Here is a 16,371-nt window from a genome sequence, read left to right on the forward strand (position 1 = left end):
GTTCCATTCGGCAAAGGAGGTTTTGATAAACTGCTCGTGATCGCACATTCTGCTGTCAGTTATTAATAGGACATACAAAGAAACTGGTTTGCCGTCTTCAATGTATCTGGATCAAAAACGTGCTAATACTTCGTTGGACAAATGCGAATTGTTCGCTTCTTTTTTTAGTTCCATGTTTGATTCGAACTCTGGAAGCACTGATGCTGCCATGGAATTGACTCCTGCTGGATGTGTAGAAGTAGCTACATTCGAAGTCTCAATTGAAGCAATGCAGAAAGCGACGAAGAAGTTGAAATCATCATATCTTCCTGGACCTGACGGAATTGCCTCGTGTATCCTGAAAAAATGCAGTCAAGAATTACTGGAGCCTCTAGTTCATCTTTTCAATCTTTCACTGAGAGTCTGTACCTTCCCTACACGCTGGAAAGCATCGTTTATGTTTCCGGTGCATAAAAAGGACAGTAAAAATGATGTACGGTGTTATCGTGGTATTACGTCGCTTTGCGCGTGCTCAAAGTTATTTGAGATTATTGTGTCGGATTACATGTATTGCCAGACGAAACATTATATCTCTACGTGCCAGCATGGATTTTATCCAGGAAGAAGTGTATCAACAAATTTGAGTGAATTCGTCTCGTTTTGTCTACGGAATATCGAACAAGGCCGGCAGGTAGATGCAATTTACACGGATCTGAAAGCAGCGTTTGACAAGGTTGATCACAACATATTGCTTGCAAAGTTGGGCAAGCTTGGATGTTCGCCTAGTTTTGTTGAATGGCTTCGCTCGTACCTCTGCGATAGGAAGCTGGCTGTAAAAATAGGATCTTCTATTTCACGATGGTTTGTGAGCAGTTCTGGTGTTCCTCAAGGAAGCAACTTGGGCCCGCTTTTGTTCTCGCTGTTTATGAACGACGCTATTATACATATTGGAGACGGCTTCTGCCTGGTATATGCAGATGATTTGAAGCTTTACGTTCTGATAAATGGTAAAGAAGACTGTCATAAGCTCCAAACTCTCCTTAACAAGTTCGTATCGTGGTGTCGTGTCAACAGGATGCAGCTTAGTATTAACAAGTGCTTCGTTGTTAGCTTCCATCGAAAAATGAGTCATGTGTCGTTTGACTACACTATCGACGGAGAGTTGTTAAACAGAACTCAAATTATTCGAGACCTTGGCGTGTGTCTGGATTCCACTCTTTCATTCAGGAATCACCATGAAGAGATCATCGACAAAGCACGTCGCCAATTAGGGTTTATGTGCAAATTGAGCAAAGAGTTTAGAGACCCGTACACGCTCAAATCGTTGTACGTTAGTCTTGTTCGACCAATCCTTGAAACCGCTTCAATTGTTTGGGATCCCTACCACAGCACTGTAGCTTCCCGTATAGAATCCATTCAAAAACGGTTCATCAGATTTGCACTACGAAACTTGCCATGGAGTGATCCACTAAATCTACCACCGTACGAGGGTCGCTGTCTTCTGATAGGAATTGAAACATTGGAGCAAAGAAGAAAACGGGCTAAAGCTCTGTTTGTAGCTAAACTAATAGCTGCGGAGATTGATGCGCCGAACTTGCTTCAAATGATTAGCTTCAATACTCCAAACTACGCCATTCGCCGTCCCGAGTTTCTTCGATTGCCATTCAGACGACGAGACTACGCTTCCCAAGAACCAGTGCGATCAATGATGGAGTGTTTTAACGAAGTTGTTCATCTGTTCGATTTTAATATTACGACCAAGAAATTCAAGACAAGGCTTTTGCGATATGTTTATAACTAGTTCTAAGATTTTATTCATTAAGACTCAAAAGTCGGATGAAATATACAAATAATAATAATAATAATAATACATAAAATCTTCATTTTTAAAAGGAAACCAACATATAATGAAGCTCTTTTATAATTGCATCATACATGACTTCCGGGGCCATTATGTACGAGATATTATAGCGCATTTTTTTAACAAATTGTGTCCAACGCCTGAGTTATGTCATGTTATTTGAAAAAAGAAGGAACATAATGTTTTATGACGCATCTTATGGTCCTGGATATTACTATACCATTGCAGAATTTTCTTTTTCAAATTATGCCAAACGACTATTATGCCAAACAACTGTTATGCCAAACGACTATTATGCCAAACGGCTTTATGCCAAACGACTGTATGCCAAACGGCATTATGCCAAATGGCATTATGCCATACGGGGTAGACCCGGTAGATACACATATGGGACAAATTATCTTGAATTCCGTTTAAAAGTTGATCGAAATACCAGTTTAGAGATGACTTCTTCAAAACACTTCTTCAACATGCAATATGCTTCAGAAATACATTTGAAAAATATAAATTCATGAAAAGTTTCACAAATATAAGCATTTTTTAACATATTTTCATCAAATTTTCAAACCACAACAACAAAAAAGCCCCACGTGGCCCCACTTTTCTTTCTTTGCGACAATGCACACTGGTCCAGGAAGCTAATTTAGGAGGACATGAGGTTTTCGTCAAGATTTATTGATTTTAGAGCCATAGTTTTTTCTGAGAACATGTTCAGAATTTTCAATACTACAAAATGTACGGATCAAAAAATTGTTTTACGGTGATCGCAAAAGTGACTTATACGCCAACTTTTTTTTTATTTTAACGAATCGTAAGTTGGTATGTTCAGCAAAGTTGTTGCAAATGATCATAGAAACAACTTTGCCGAAAAAACTTTTTCTTGGTTTTGCTTGAGAGCCGAGTATTTTGATTAAAAAATCGTTTTTTGCTCTTAAGTGTTTTATATTTTAGTTTTATTGGCCTACTATGTTCTACAAAGTTTTCATACTTATCATTCGCTACAACTTTACTGAACATACCAAAGTTGTATTTCTTACGGTTTTCATATTATTTGAGTTTTTCATCTTGAAATTAGTTATTTTGTATACCTTGTATCTCAACTATGAGCACCTCAAAAAATATGTCTTTCCACCAAATGATTTTGCAGTCTTTCGAGTACATGTGAGCAAAATTTGGAGAAGATGATATTTTTCTATCTCGTTTAAAATCGATTTTACTAATAGACGATATGAGATAAATCCATATTTATTGAATATTCATACATGTTCAACTCACAAAAGTCATGGCTACCTAAGCACATCAAACCAAAGGTAACACGTGTATTTATGTAGAAAGATAAAGTACATCATTTTTCAGTTGTTTTCGACTAACTTGGAAGCTTCTGCATGAAATTTATCGTCTTTTCCTCTACCAGTATTTAATCTATTCCTAAGCAAGATCATCCGGTTGGAAGTCAACATAAGCCGTATAAAATACATATACAAAATTTACAGTCCGATTGAATTCTGTGGCATGATTTTCCCAGAATCTACTGATGGATTTATTTCGCATTTTTTATGCTTCTTCGGCGGCTTGCCGGACAACATCACTCCATACGAAAGTAGTTTTTGCACCATTGGAGAGAGCACGTATCTATCGTGGAACTGGTGATACTAACACTACGTTTTTGACAAATACTGTTCAAAAGCCTCCTCGTTAATCTCCCGATTAAAGTTGGCTACTTTTAAAATGATTGTGATCCGAAAAATGAGGTGTTTGTCAAGTCCCATTGTTTCTGCTACTGTATTGCGCATTTTTTTCACCAGTGGACTATTGCAGAAGTTTTTACAGGTGCGAAAACGCTAACAAAAGTGCGCAATTGAATCAAATCGGGTAGGTGTCTTCGGGGGACTTATTCTTCGTAATTCGAAAAATAAGTGCTCTGAAGACACCAACAGGAGTCAATGCAATCCCGCACTTTTATTCACACTTTCGCACTTATGAGGCCGCACTTCGCAGTCCAGTAGTGAAAGAAATACACTATATCTACTTCCCGTAAAAAGCGGCGTGTCGTGTTACGATCATTTGAGTTCCTACCAGCTGGAAGAGGTTCGTTCAGTCTCAGCCCTAACCTTCTTTTGAGGGGTTTTCGTGTCGATCCTTTAGAATGCTGTTACACTTACTGATACGCCTACAACTATTGCACGCAAGTGGTGTTGTCCGGCGTGCCGCATTACCAAAGAAAAACATGAAACATGGAATCCATCAGAAGATTCTGGGAAAATCATGCCACAGAATTCAATCGGACTGTATATTTTGTATATGTATTTTATACGGCTTATGCTGACTTCCAACCGGATGATCTTGCTTAGGAATAGATTGAATACTGGTAGAGGAAAAGACAATAAACACAGAGAAACAGACGTAACACTTAGAACAAATTGCGATCAAAATCATAGTCGGAAAACATGTACGCCCAATGCTAAAAACACTGTAGTTGGCCGATGGACCAACAGGTGGCGGTAGTGTGTAAACGTCAAACACGAACAAAAACGATGCGAGCGCTGCGGGTGGTCGATTGACCACTAACCAGATATTCGAATCGATCGTTAAAAAGTTGGTCGATGGACAGCTATGAGAGTGTGACGTCTGTTTGTCTGTGCAATAAATTTCATGCAGAAGCTTCCAAGTTAGTCGAAAACAACTGAAAAACGATGTACTTTATCTTTCTACATAAATACACGTGTTACCTTTGGTTTGATGTGCTTAGTTAGCCATGACTTTTGTGAGTTGAACATGTATGAATATTCAATAAATATGGATTTATCTCATATCGTCTATTAGTAAAATCGATTTTAAACGAGATAGAAAAATATCATCTTCTCCAAGTTTTGCTCACATGTACTCGAAAGACTGCAAAATCATTTTGTGGAAAGACATATGTTTTTGAGGTGCTCAAAGTTGAGATACAAGGCATACAAAGTAACTAATTTAAAGATGAAAATTTCAAATAACATGAAAACCGTAAGAAATACAACTTTGGTATGTTCAGCAAAGTTGTAGAAAATAATAAATATGAAAACTTTGTAGAACATAGTTGGCCAATAAAACTAAAAAATAAAACACTTAAGAGCAAAAAACGATTTTTTATTAAAAATACTTAATTATCTCGGCTCTTAAGCAAAACCGAGAAAAAGTTTGTTCGGCAAAATTGTTTCTATGATCATTTGCTACAATTTTGCTGAACATACCAACTTACGATTCGTTAAAATAAAAAAAGTTGGCGTGTACGTGACTTTTGCGATCACCGTAAAACAATTTTTGATCCGTACATTTTGTAGTACTGAAAATTTTAAACATATTCTCAGAAGAAACTATGGCTCTAAAATCAATAAATCTTGACGAAAACCTCATGTCCGCCTAAATTAGCTTCCTGGACCAGTGTGCAATGAAACTTATGTTCTTGGCTAGTCGTATAGACCAATCCAGTTGCCTGCGTAGTAGTGCAATGTTGACAAACATTTCTTTGTTTGCTGTGAGAACTGTCACAACATTGCTTTTGTTTGCTGTGAGAATCCAAATATAAACAGAATTGCTGCAAAACAACCACTTCCTTGTTGGCCTGCAGTTGACCGAAAGCTCAATAACGTCAAACAAACATCGATACGTTTTCATTCTGAGGAAATCGACTTGTGTAAGATTGATTGTGCGTTGGTGTTCGTGGCAGTTTGCTTGGGGAACTCTATACAAAATATTGACTGCCGCCATCTGCCGCTTCATGAGTTATCCTGGATTTTGCAAAACACTATTTTTAGACTGTTTTTACCAAAAATATAATTAAATCTAAAAATTTCGCTAGTGGATGATGTAAATTTACTTTGTTATAGTTAAGCTTCTAATACTTGATGACAAAAAATGTTTTAATATTATTTTCATGAAAAAATGGTCAAAATCGATTTTTGGACTGTTTTTACTAAATTGTCATGTATCGTAATCCACGTCAGTGATAGAGTGTAAGTGTCTTCCGATGAAATGTCAAAAATGCCTCAATGAACAACTTTGCAGAAGAAAGTTTTTTGCTAGGACGCTCCTATCAAAAGATAAAACTGATCTAGATCAGTTTTCACTTATCTAGATCAAATCTGAATGTGTCAAAATATAGTACAAGTAATTCAAAAACACTTTGTCGAAGACACCAAACCTCTAGGGTGCATATCTAGAGTACTAGAGGTTTTGGCCGTCGAAAACAGCGATCTGCCCCAGTATGCGGCATCCCCACACTCTCTGATTAACATTTACATGGGTCTGAAATACATCAGTGGCCGCAGTAGTAACGATATACTAAGCTGCTTTCACCGCGCGTTCGAAGACATTCCAACGAAAATTATCTCGGATTAAACTTTTGTTGATTTTTTATGTATATTAACTTGTTCTTACAAGTTATAAAATAAAACTAAATGTTTTCTTCACATTGGCTAAACACTTTACTTTGTCACATTTGATTTACTTCGTAAATATCAACAATATTTAGTTTATAGACCCTTCTAGCAGTCGGTAGTTTTAGAAATGCTTCCGAAAGCATCACCTTCAAAAATCTTAAAGTGTGATACTCATATTGATAATATCAGAGATGTACCGAATATTCGGCCGGCCGAATATTCGGGTCGAATATCTCGATTATTTTGATTTTGCCGAATATTCGGTTGGCCGAATATTGAAATCCGTTATGTAATAAAACATTATTTTTCACACTAAAGGAAAGTTGCAGACGAAACTAACCGCACGGCTACGAAGGCCTCACGATCACGTTCGTTCTTCCTTTATTTTGCGAGTCAGTGGCACTTCCAGAAGTCGGATTAGAAATCAAGTATAGTATTAACCGAGTTTCCAAAAAAATGAAATGAATACAAAATACCATCATTTGTTAATTTTTATTAAAATACAACTCCCTAACTTCAGAAAAACAAATCCTCAGAACTTTCTTTCACCACTAGACTATCGCAAAAGTTTTTACAAATGCAGATACGCTAATAAAAGCGCAATGGCATCAAATCGGATAGGTGTCTTCGGGGGGCTTATTCCCGCACTTTTATTCACACTTTTCTTTCGTACTTATATATACACTACCCGCCATAAGTATGGAATCGCATCATCTAGTATTGCAACACCTCAATTGAATATTGCAGCACCCCCCAAAAAGTTTAGCATCACCCGTAAGCTATTACACTAATGACGCACTATCTTGGAAACCTTACTTTCTAGAAAGCTGCGGTCTTCAGCAAAGTTGTTCAGAAGCCTTACGGCGTTCATCAGCTGAAATTTTTAATGCGCCATTTTGCCGCTACGTGGCGCTAGTGTGCATGTAAATTGGTCATATTTTAGACGGCTCTGGCTCATGAACCTGACCACTTAGAATGTTCGTGTCTTCAGCAAAGTTGTTCAGAAGCTTAAAAGCAATGTGAAACAGCACTTATTGGTTAGCAATTTTGCCGCTACGTGGCGCTAGTGTGCATGTAAATTGGCCATATTTTAAACGGCTATAGCTCATGAACCTGACAACTTAGAATGTTCGTGCCTTCAGCAAAGTTGTTCAGAAGCTTAAAAGCAATGTGAAACAGCACTGATTGGTTAGCAATTTTGCCGCTACGTGGCGCTAGTGTGCGTGTAAATTGGTCATATTTTAGACGGCTCTAGCTCATGAACCTGACCACTTAGAATGTTCGTGTCTTCAGCAAAGTTGGTCAGAAGTTTAAAAGCAATCTAAGGCAGCACTGATTGGTTAGCAATTTTGCCGCTACGTGGCGCTAGTGTGCATGTAAATTGGTCATATTTTAGACGGCTCTGGCTCATGAACCTGACCACTTAGAATGTTCGTGTCTTCAGCAAAGTTGTTCAGAAGCTTAAAAGCAATGTGAAACAGCACTGATTGGTTAGCAATTTTGCCGCTACGTGGCGCTAGTGTGCATGTAAATTGGTCGTATTTCAGACGGCTCTAACTCATGAACCTGACCACTTAGAATGTTCGTGTCTTCAGCAAAGTTGTTCAGAAGCTTAAAAGCAATTTGAGGCAGCACTGATTGGTTAGCAATTTTGCCGCTACGTGGCGCTAGTGTGCATGTAAATTGGTCATATTTCAGACGGCTCTAACTCATGAACCTGACCACTTAGAATGTTCGTGTCTTCAGCAAAGTTGGTCAGAAGCTCAAAAGCAATCAGAGGCAGCACTGATATGTTAGCAATTTTGCCGCTACGTGGCGCTAGTGTGCATGTAAATTGGTCATATTTTAGACGGCTCGTGAATGAAATGTTAAGAATCGATCTTCTCAAGGCCCCCCCCCCCCCCTGATGAAAAAACCTGGCTACGCCAATGGTCATCGACCCCTTAGGGACCGTTCAAATATTACGTAACGCAACAGGGGAGGGAGGGTTTGTTACGGTGCAAAGAAAAATTAAAAATTTTCTATACATAAGTTGTTACGTGGAGGTGAAAGGGGGTCTAAAATTGACAAATTTTGCGTTACGCATTTTTTTAATGAACTCTTAAAAGTCCATGCAAGTTCTTGACGCGGTTCACAAGCAATCATTACCACGTAGAAATTTTTAAAAACAGGAACATAATAAAATGACCCGATTTTGTCAGGTTCCCCATTTTGTCAGCCTAAAATTCATCGAGGGGCTGACAAAATCGGGTCCTCACTGTATTATATTCCATAAGGTTTTGAATTTTGTCTAAGTAAACAGGTTCGTAAGAATGCCTTCTTCTAAATATTTGCTGGAGATACGAACATTTTAGGTGGTCAAGATCATGTGCTAGAGCCTGCGAAAATATAACCAATTCCACCTGCACATCTGAGAGAGAGGAAACAGATGGCTTAGATTGCGAGCTCCCAAAAGACAAGGGAACCTGTCATAAACTGACATTGGAAAACCACACATTTGAAGAGCAAAGCGTAAAATACCGTTAGAATTTAGGTAAAGGTAATTAAACTTTCTAGGTGTTTTTCGATGACTGCACATTTTAAAAAGTTGAATACTTAAATATAGTCGTGTGTTGGCAAACTGCTATTGATTTTTTTATTCATACCTTTTTCACGGTGAACAACAATGAGTGAATGATTTTAACCAAAATAAGATCATTAGACCGTTGTGCACAACCCAAGAACTAAAGAAAGAAGTCTAAGAGATCAAGAAAACATGCCAACTGTCAGTGAGCTGTCTCCTCTCTCAGCTGTACGCTAGCGCCACGTAGCGGCAAAATTGCTAACCAATCAGTGCTGTTTCACATTGCTTTTAAGCTTCTGAACAACTTTGCTGAAGACACGAACATTCTAAGTTGTCAGGTTCATGAGCTATAGCCGTTTAAAATATGGCCAATTTACATGCACACTAGCGCCACGTAGCGGCAAAATTGCTAACCAATAAGTGCTGTTTCACATTGCTTTTAAGCTTCTGAACAACTTTGCTGAAGACACGAACATTCTAAGTGGTCAGGTTCATGAGCCAGAGCCGTCTAAAATATGACCAATTTACATGCACACTAGCGCCACGTAGCGGCAAAATTGCTAACATATCAGTGCTGCCTCTGATTGCTTTTGAGCTTCTGACCAACTTTGCTGAAGACACGAACATTCTAAGTGGTCAGGTTCATGAGCTAGAGCCGTCTAAAAAAATGACCAATTTACATGCACACTAGCGCCACGTAGCGGCAAAATTGCTAACCAATCAGTGGTGCCTCAGATTGCTTTTAAGCTTCTGAACAACTTTGCTGAAGACACGAACATTCTAAATGGTCAGGTTCATGAGCTAGAGCCGTCTGAAATATGACCAATTTACATGCACACTTGCGCCACGTAGCGGCAAAATTGCTAACCAATCAGTGCTGTTTCACATTGCTTTTAAGCTTCTGAACAACTTTGTTGAAAACACGAGCATTCTAAGTTGTCAGGTTCATGAGCTAGAGCCTGCTAGAATATGATCAAATGACATGCACACTAGCGCCACGTAGCGGCAAAATTGCTAACCAATCAGTGCTGCCTCAGATTGCTTTTAAGCTTCTGACCAACTTTGCTGAAGACACGAACATTCTAAGTGGTCAGGTTTATGAGTTAGAGCCGTCTAAAATATGACCAATTTACATGCACACTAGCGCCACGTAGCGGCAAAATTGCTAACCAATCAGTGCTGTTTCACATTGCTTTTAAGCTTCTGAACAACTTTGCTGAAGACACGAACATTCTAAGTGGTCAGGTTCATGAGCTAGAGCCATCTAAAATATGACCAATTTACATGCACACTAGCGCAACGTAGTGGCAAAATTGCTAACCAATGAGTACTGCCTCACATTGCTTTTAAGCTTCTGACCAACTTTGCTGAAAACACGAACATTCTAAGTTGTCAGGTTCATGAGCTAGAGCCGTCTAAAATATGACCAAATTACATGCACACTAGCGCCACGTAGCGGCAAAATGGCGCATTAAAAATTTCAGCTGATGAACGCCGTAAGGCTTCTGAACAACTTTGCTGAAGACCGCAGCTTTCTAGAAAGTAAGGTTTCCAAGATATTGCGTCATTAGTGTAATAGCTTACGGGTGATGCTAAACTTTTTGGGGTGCTGCAATATTCAATTGAGGTGTTGCAATACTAGATGATGCGATTCCATACTTATGGCGGGTAGTGTAATTATTGTAATTTCTTCAAACGGTTTAAAAGCTCAATAAAACGATCATTCCGTTCAATTATTCACCTTGAAAGCTTTTCCAATTAAAAAAAGGGAAATTTGACAAATATATGGGTGTTATTCGGCCGCATTTTAAGGTTTTATTTGGCCGAAAATTGAGTCATTATTCGGCCGAATATTCGTTTGGCCGAATAATAATATTTCAACTATTCGGTATTCGGCCGAAAGCCGAGATGTTTCACCTTAAAAGGCCATTCTCATCTAAATACATAGCACAATCTTTTCAAAGAAGGGGTTTAATGTTACGTGGAACGAAAAGTGCTCCGTCAATCAAATGACTTGAAAGTCTCTCATTATAGCAGTTCGAAAACTCAATTTATGAAGCTATCAGTACACTATGGCGAACTTTATGGCTTGGGTTCATGCAGAGCCAAACAAATGTTTGGCATTGGGAAGATTTGGCCAGAGTTGAAACCGATGTTTGTATATTGATTCATGCCTAGTCAAATATTCATACTGATAGCCTAACAGAAAATCGCATATACCTACTGGTAAACCGAGTGAAGTCATAATATTTTCGTTCACAAATCGGAAGCTTTTCGCTGCAAACGTTAGGTTTTTGTTTTCGTACTTCGTCAATTTTTCACGTTTTCTAGTGTAGTTACGGATTTTTCTCATATCGAATGAAAAGAATCTAGCAACCGATCCATATCGACTAGAATGGTGTTGCACGGATTGTTAACGTTTGCATCTTCCCTGGCCATCGGAGTTGTTGCCGTAGTAGGAATATGCTACACTGTGAATTATCTCCACGGAATCATGCAAGAGGAAGAGCACAGACGACGGCCACCAACGGGAAGCTATCGCTCACACAAGCAATGGGAAGGCTATTCGGATGATTCGTAAGGCACCTTAGTTTCTCCTCTAGCAAATAAATAGTATCAGAAATTCGAATGAAACTGATCATCGTCACACGATTTTATTTCTTCCTACACCAATAACAAATGCAACCTGTAGTAAATGAGCTTTTTTTGTCATAACTATTGTCGACATTCAATGTGAAATTTTGGTGTAAAAGAATGTTCATTTCTATGAAAATAATGTAATTTGTTTTCCTCTTTCAATGCCGTATTGGCTTCTGAGGTTTTAGATAATTTCCAAACGGCTATAGAGCCAGGATTCAGTTGTGATATTTTATTTTCAAAATTTATTAATCGAGTAAAACGTTTTTTTATTTGTTTTTGCAGATCCTGCCATATAACTTTCATAGCAGGATTGCGAATGCGTTGAAATTGCTTCCTCCTCACGTTTTTAAGTCAGATCAAGAGTGTAAGGTCATCGTCCATAATCACGGATTCAAATTTTACATCACATTTTGGTTTTGCAATGCCCCTCAAATTTGTTAAAATTTCGAGAGCAATATCAAGTCTTATAAATGTTAACATCAAGATTACTATCGATGTATGGTTCATATGTATTCCAGACGACTTTTTGAAAATTGACAAACCTTTTTTAGTCCCGAAGTAGGCTATTCGAAAATGTGAAACAAAATCCTACTAAAAAGTGTCAGTTTCATATCCCTGTTTTCCTTCCTTCTTTAAGAAGTTCTCCGACTGTTTGTACACAGCTAAGATCTTAGGTACAAACATGCATTACTTTTGAAGTGTCCTCTATGCCTGGATTGGACTAAGCTCGTACAAGTGAACTAGCTGATAAAAAATCAAACCAATACCGCATAATGAAAATATAACATGTGCTTTCTATGCTCCATATCAATTGTAGTGTGGTTTATTCGTGATCAAACGTCAATATCCCACCGCAAAATCGCTAGTGTTTGGAGGTGATTTTAACCTCCAAATTGGGTCCTAAAGCCCTGTCCCAATTTTAGTGCCAAACGCTTAAGTTTAGGCCAAAAACACATGTTTACTCAATTTTCTAATGTTTTCCGTTGGTTTAAGCCCAAAAACATTTTTATTAGATTTTGTCACATCCTTTGGCTTAAACTCAAATTTTGGGTTTATTTTGTTTTCCGTGTCCCTTACGAAATGTCAGATAGGAACAACCCCAGTGGTCGAACTAAAACCCCTGTGGTGTTTTTGTCGACTAAGCGAACGTCAAACATGATCAAAAGTGTCAAGGTTCATTTATGGACCAAATTTTTAAATTAAAGTTTGAACATGATAAAGCCATTATTTGAGCGGGAAAAATTGCTTAAGTAATTACAGTAACATGCTTTTTCGTGTTATTAAATAAAAACAAGATTTCATTACAAATTTTAGGACCCAATTGCCAAATAACCTCCAAATCATCACCTCCAAGTTAGTTCTAATAACCTCCGCTATATGATATATGGTGGCGCGTCGATCGTCGCAAGTTTATCGTTAAACAGTCAATAGGGTCCAAAATCATGGTAAAAACCTCCATAAAAGTGTCTTAGCACATAGAGGACATGGCTCTAATTTCATAATCTATGGAGACAGAAACGTCATATTTTATGTAAACTAATAACTACTCAATAGGCATTGTGTTTAATTAAATTGATCTAATGTCCAGGCATAGGGGCTATCGGGCCATACAGGACTCTCCCTATAGAAAAATCGTGAAAAATGATCAATTTCATCCGGAATTACGGCACATATTTAAAAGCGCAATTTGCACTGTTTCTTTCCAGGGTCCACTGCACCATTTGTTTGAGTTCGATTCGAGAAGGCACCCCAAAAATGCTGCCTTGTGGTCATCTCTTCCACAACAATTGTATCAACGGCTGGATGCAAGAATCGAAAAAATGCCCGAACTGTAGAATGCCGTTGTAAACAGTAGACTAATGAGAACAATTTTTGTTACTATGGAACTGAATCTAGAAAATAGGAGCATATAAAAGCAATACAGTTAGATGTGTATAATTTGCTTCCTATTATTTTTTAGTTTTTTTTTCGCTAGACTTGTAATCCTTCACAATCGTGTTTAGTTATGTAATGATTCGAAAAATAAAATTTTAAAATTACGGTGAATAGTGAATTGCTGATACGATTATGAGAAAGGGTACGCACAGTAGAGTTTCCCAAAATTTCCTATAGCCACATAGTCCATTTTACGAAACGGCAACACTGATGATATTGCTGATACTTTCACACGTTACGACAACGCCTCCTGTCAAATTTTCATTCATAAAATGAGCGATCAGCTGTTCAAAAACGTCTCGTAATATGGACTATAGACTTGGGGGGGCTTACCCCCAAATAGTAGCTGATGATGTAACAGACAACACATTAGCTTTTGTATGGGAAAAGAAGGTAGTGCAGTGTCGATAACGATTAATCCGATAACATTGACAGTAGGATCCTAGAATGTTTGATGAATTCTTGTTTTTGTTCAATAACCTCTTATTCCTAAAGCATGATGAAATATGTCGATTGCCCTTAAAATTCATTGGCGCCATCAAAAAACAGCCCAAACAGATAAATAAGCACAATTCCTTTTGACCGAACCAATCATGACAGTTGCTCACAGTGCAGCGGAAACACTCTTTCACCTCAGTCCGCACTGATAAAAATCCACACGCTCGATCTGTGTGTTTAAAATTATGGATCGATTCATGAACGTCCATATCGATTTGCTAGGATTTTCTTGCAAACTTCGTGTGTGTTACACATTAAATTCCTGTGTTTTGCTTCATGGATTAATTCATCAACCGACAACAGGGATTCCATATTTTTTCCACATAAGTTCCCGAAGCTTTCTCTTCAGATTCGTATGTGTCAACCTATGGACGCATATATCATCACTCCAACACGGATTCAGTGTGTTTTGCTTATGGTTATCTTGTGTCATAATCATCATGTTCAAGTTGGTAGATTCATTGATTTGCGCAATGAGATTGTTATGATGAAATCCATGAGCTATGCTATCGATTTCCATGTTCAAAGCTTCTAAATTGTTTGTGATCAACCCTTGGGATGCATAGTGAACTGAATTGCGGTTGGACCTCGTGTCGAACGACAGTCATCATCATGCTTCCAAGGAGAAGAAGCAAATTTTGAAGCTGAAAGTGTTAGATGAAAATTTGTGAATTCGATTTTTCTTTTATTAGTGAAGTTGACCGATATACGAGAGTTCTACCTTTCTATAAGAAAACATTGATTATAATGTATAGTTCAGTAGAAAAATCGGATTCCACTAACAGATTTTCCTGGCTTTCAGTTTCGAAAAAAATGGAATATGCTTATCCCTGGCTTCCCAAATTATGGATTTGCGGCGCCCCGCTTGTTGCTGGCTCACGGGTTTGAAAAAAAAAATCAAGAGAGCTTGCGACAAGCAGAGGAGCCTCGGATCCATATTTTGGGGAGCAAAAGTTTTTCTACCAAATTTCTTCTTTCAGTCCCATGACATTTATGTTCTATCACACATGACTATCTAAAGCTACTACATTTCGAATTCAATAAGCATATCAGTTGGTTTTCATGATTTAATATTTGGAAATTCATGTTTGTTTCAAATGACAATCTAATGTTGATACACATGTTATTATACCGTGAAATCAATGATGAAATCCATATGGCTACCACACTCAAATCATGTGGTTTTCCTCATTGCGCAAATCTATAATTAAAACACACGACCTTGACGTGTAGATTTTTCTCAGTGCGGACGATGAAACCATGTGTTAGTTCTCAATAGGGTCCTAAAGCCCTGTCCCAATTTTAGTGCCTACCGCTGAAGTTTTGGTCAAAAACACATATTTACTCAATATTCTAATGTTTTCCATTGGTTTAAGTCCAAAAAACATGTTTTAAAGTTTTTTTTAGATTTTGTCACACTCCTTGACCTTAACTCAAATTTTGGGTGAATTTTGTTTTCCGTGTTCTTTCGAAATGTCAGATAGGAACAACCCCAGTGTTAAAACTAAAACTCCTGTGGTGTTTTTGTCGACTAAGCGAACGTCATGATAAACGATGTCAAGGTTCATTTATGGCCCCAATTTTTAAATTAATGTATCATGTTTATAAAGTCGTTATTTGGGCGGGAAAACTTGCCAAAGTAGTTGCAGTAACATGCTCTTTCGTGTTATTAAATAACAACAAGATTTCATTAAAAAAATTAGGACCCAATTATATGGGGTCATTAAGGGAATTTTTTAAAATTTCGTGAATTATAAAAGTATAACGTAGTGTGGTTGAAATGAAATCCTCCAGTAAAGATGTGCAAAGGTTTTCCATAATGTACCGTGTGGTACCGAAATCCGTACACCTAAGCAGTAAGCCAAATAAAAACCTCTGTTAAATATATTTGGAATTGTAAAAGGCCATTGATCACTCTTTTTCTATGACTTTCACATCTTTTAAGACATAATTAATCCCAAAATGAGCCTGAAGTTGAGTTTAAACTTAAAACAACAGGAATTAAAATCACTTGTCTTGGATCGAAATCCGTACACCTTAATAAGGTTGAATCAAAATCCGTACACTCGTGATTCGAAATCCGTACAGCTACCCAAATTTCAAAACTCAAATGCTATAGACGTCAATTTTATCTTAGTCTTTTTATTCCAAGTGAGCATCAAACGTCAAAATGATGCTTCCAGTAGCATATTCAGAACATTAGACGCACTGATCACTCTATAGTAGGTTCCAGGTGCCCTGGGGGAAGTGGCCAAATAGGAACATATTAGGAACCATATCAATATGGTGCAGGCTCGCTTTTGTAGCATTCCATTTTAAACTCCATCTAAAGCATCGCATGGTCCTTTGCTATGACATGTAGCACTCTGCAGTTACACCAACATCTTTTTGCATATGACATAAATTATAAAAAAATCATAAAATTGGAAAAAACCAGCAAGTCAAATTGTCCCATAATGAAAAGTAACCGCAGATCA

At 37.8% G+C, this 16,371-nt stretch overlaps 1 long non-coding RNA gene across 1 annotated transcript; it reads left to right on the forward strand.

The window, feature by feature from the left end:
* The first annotated feature begins 11,030 nt into the window (after nt 1-11,030).
* On the forward strand, nt 11,031-13,509 carry LOC5577329. Its single transcript, XR_002502073.1, has 2 exons — nt 11,031-11,398; nt 13,168-13,509. It is a non-coding gene; the product is annotated as an uncharacterized LOC5577329 (long non-coding RNA).
* The last annotated feature ends 2,862 nt before the right edge of the window (nt 13,510-16,371 follow it).

Source organism: Aedes aegypti, chromosome 3, assembly GCF_002204515.2.
Source record: "Aedes aegypti strain LVP_AGWG chromosome 3, AaegL5.0 Primary Assembly, whole genome shotgun sequence".
Classification (NCBI taxonomy): domain Eukaryota; kingdom Metazoa; phylum Arthropoda; class Insecta; order Diptera; family Culicidae; genus Aedes; species Aedes aegypti.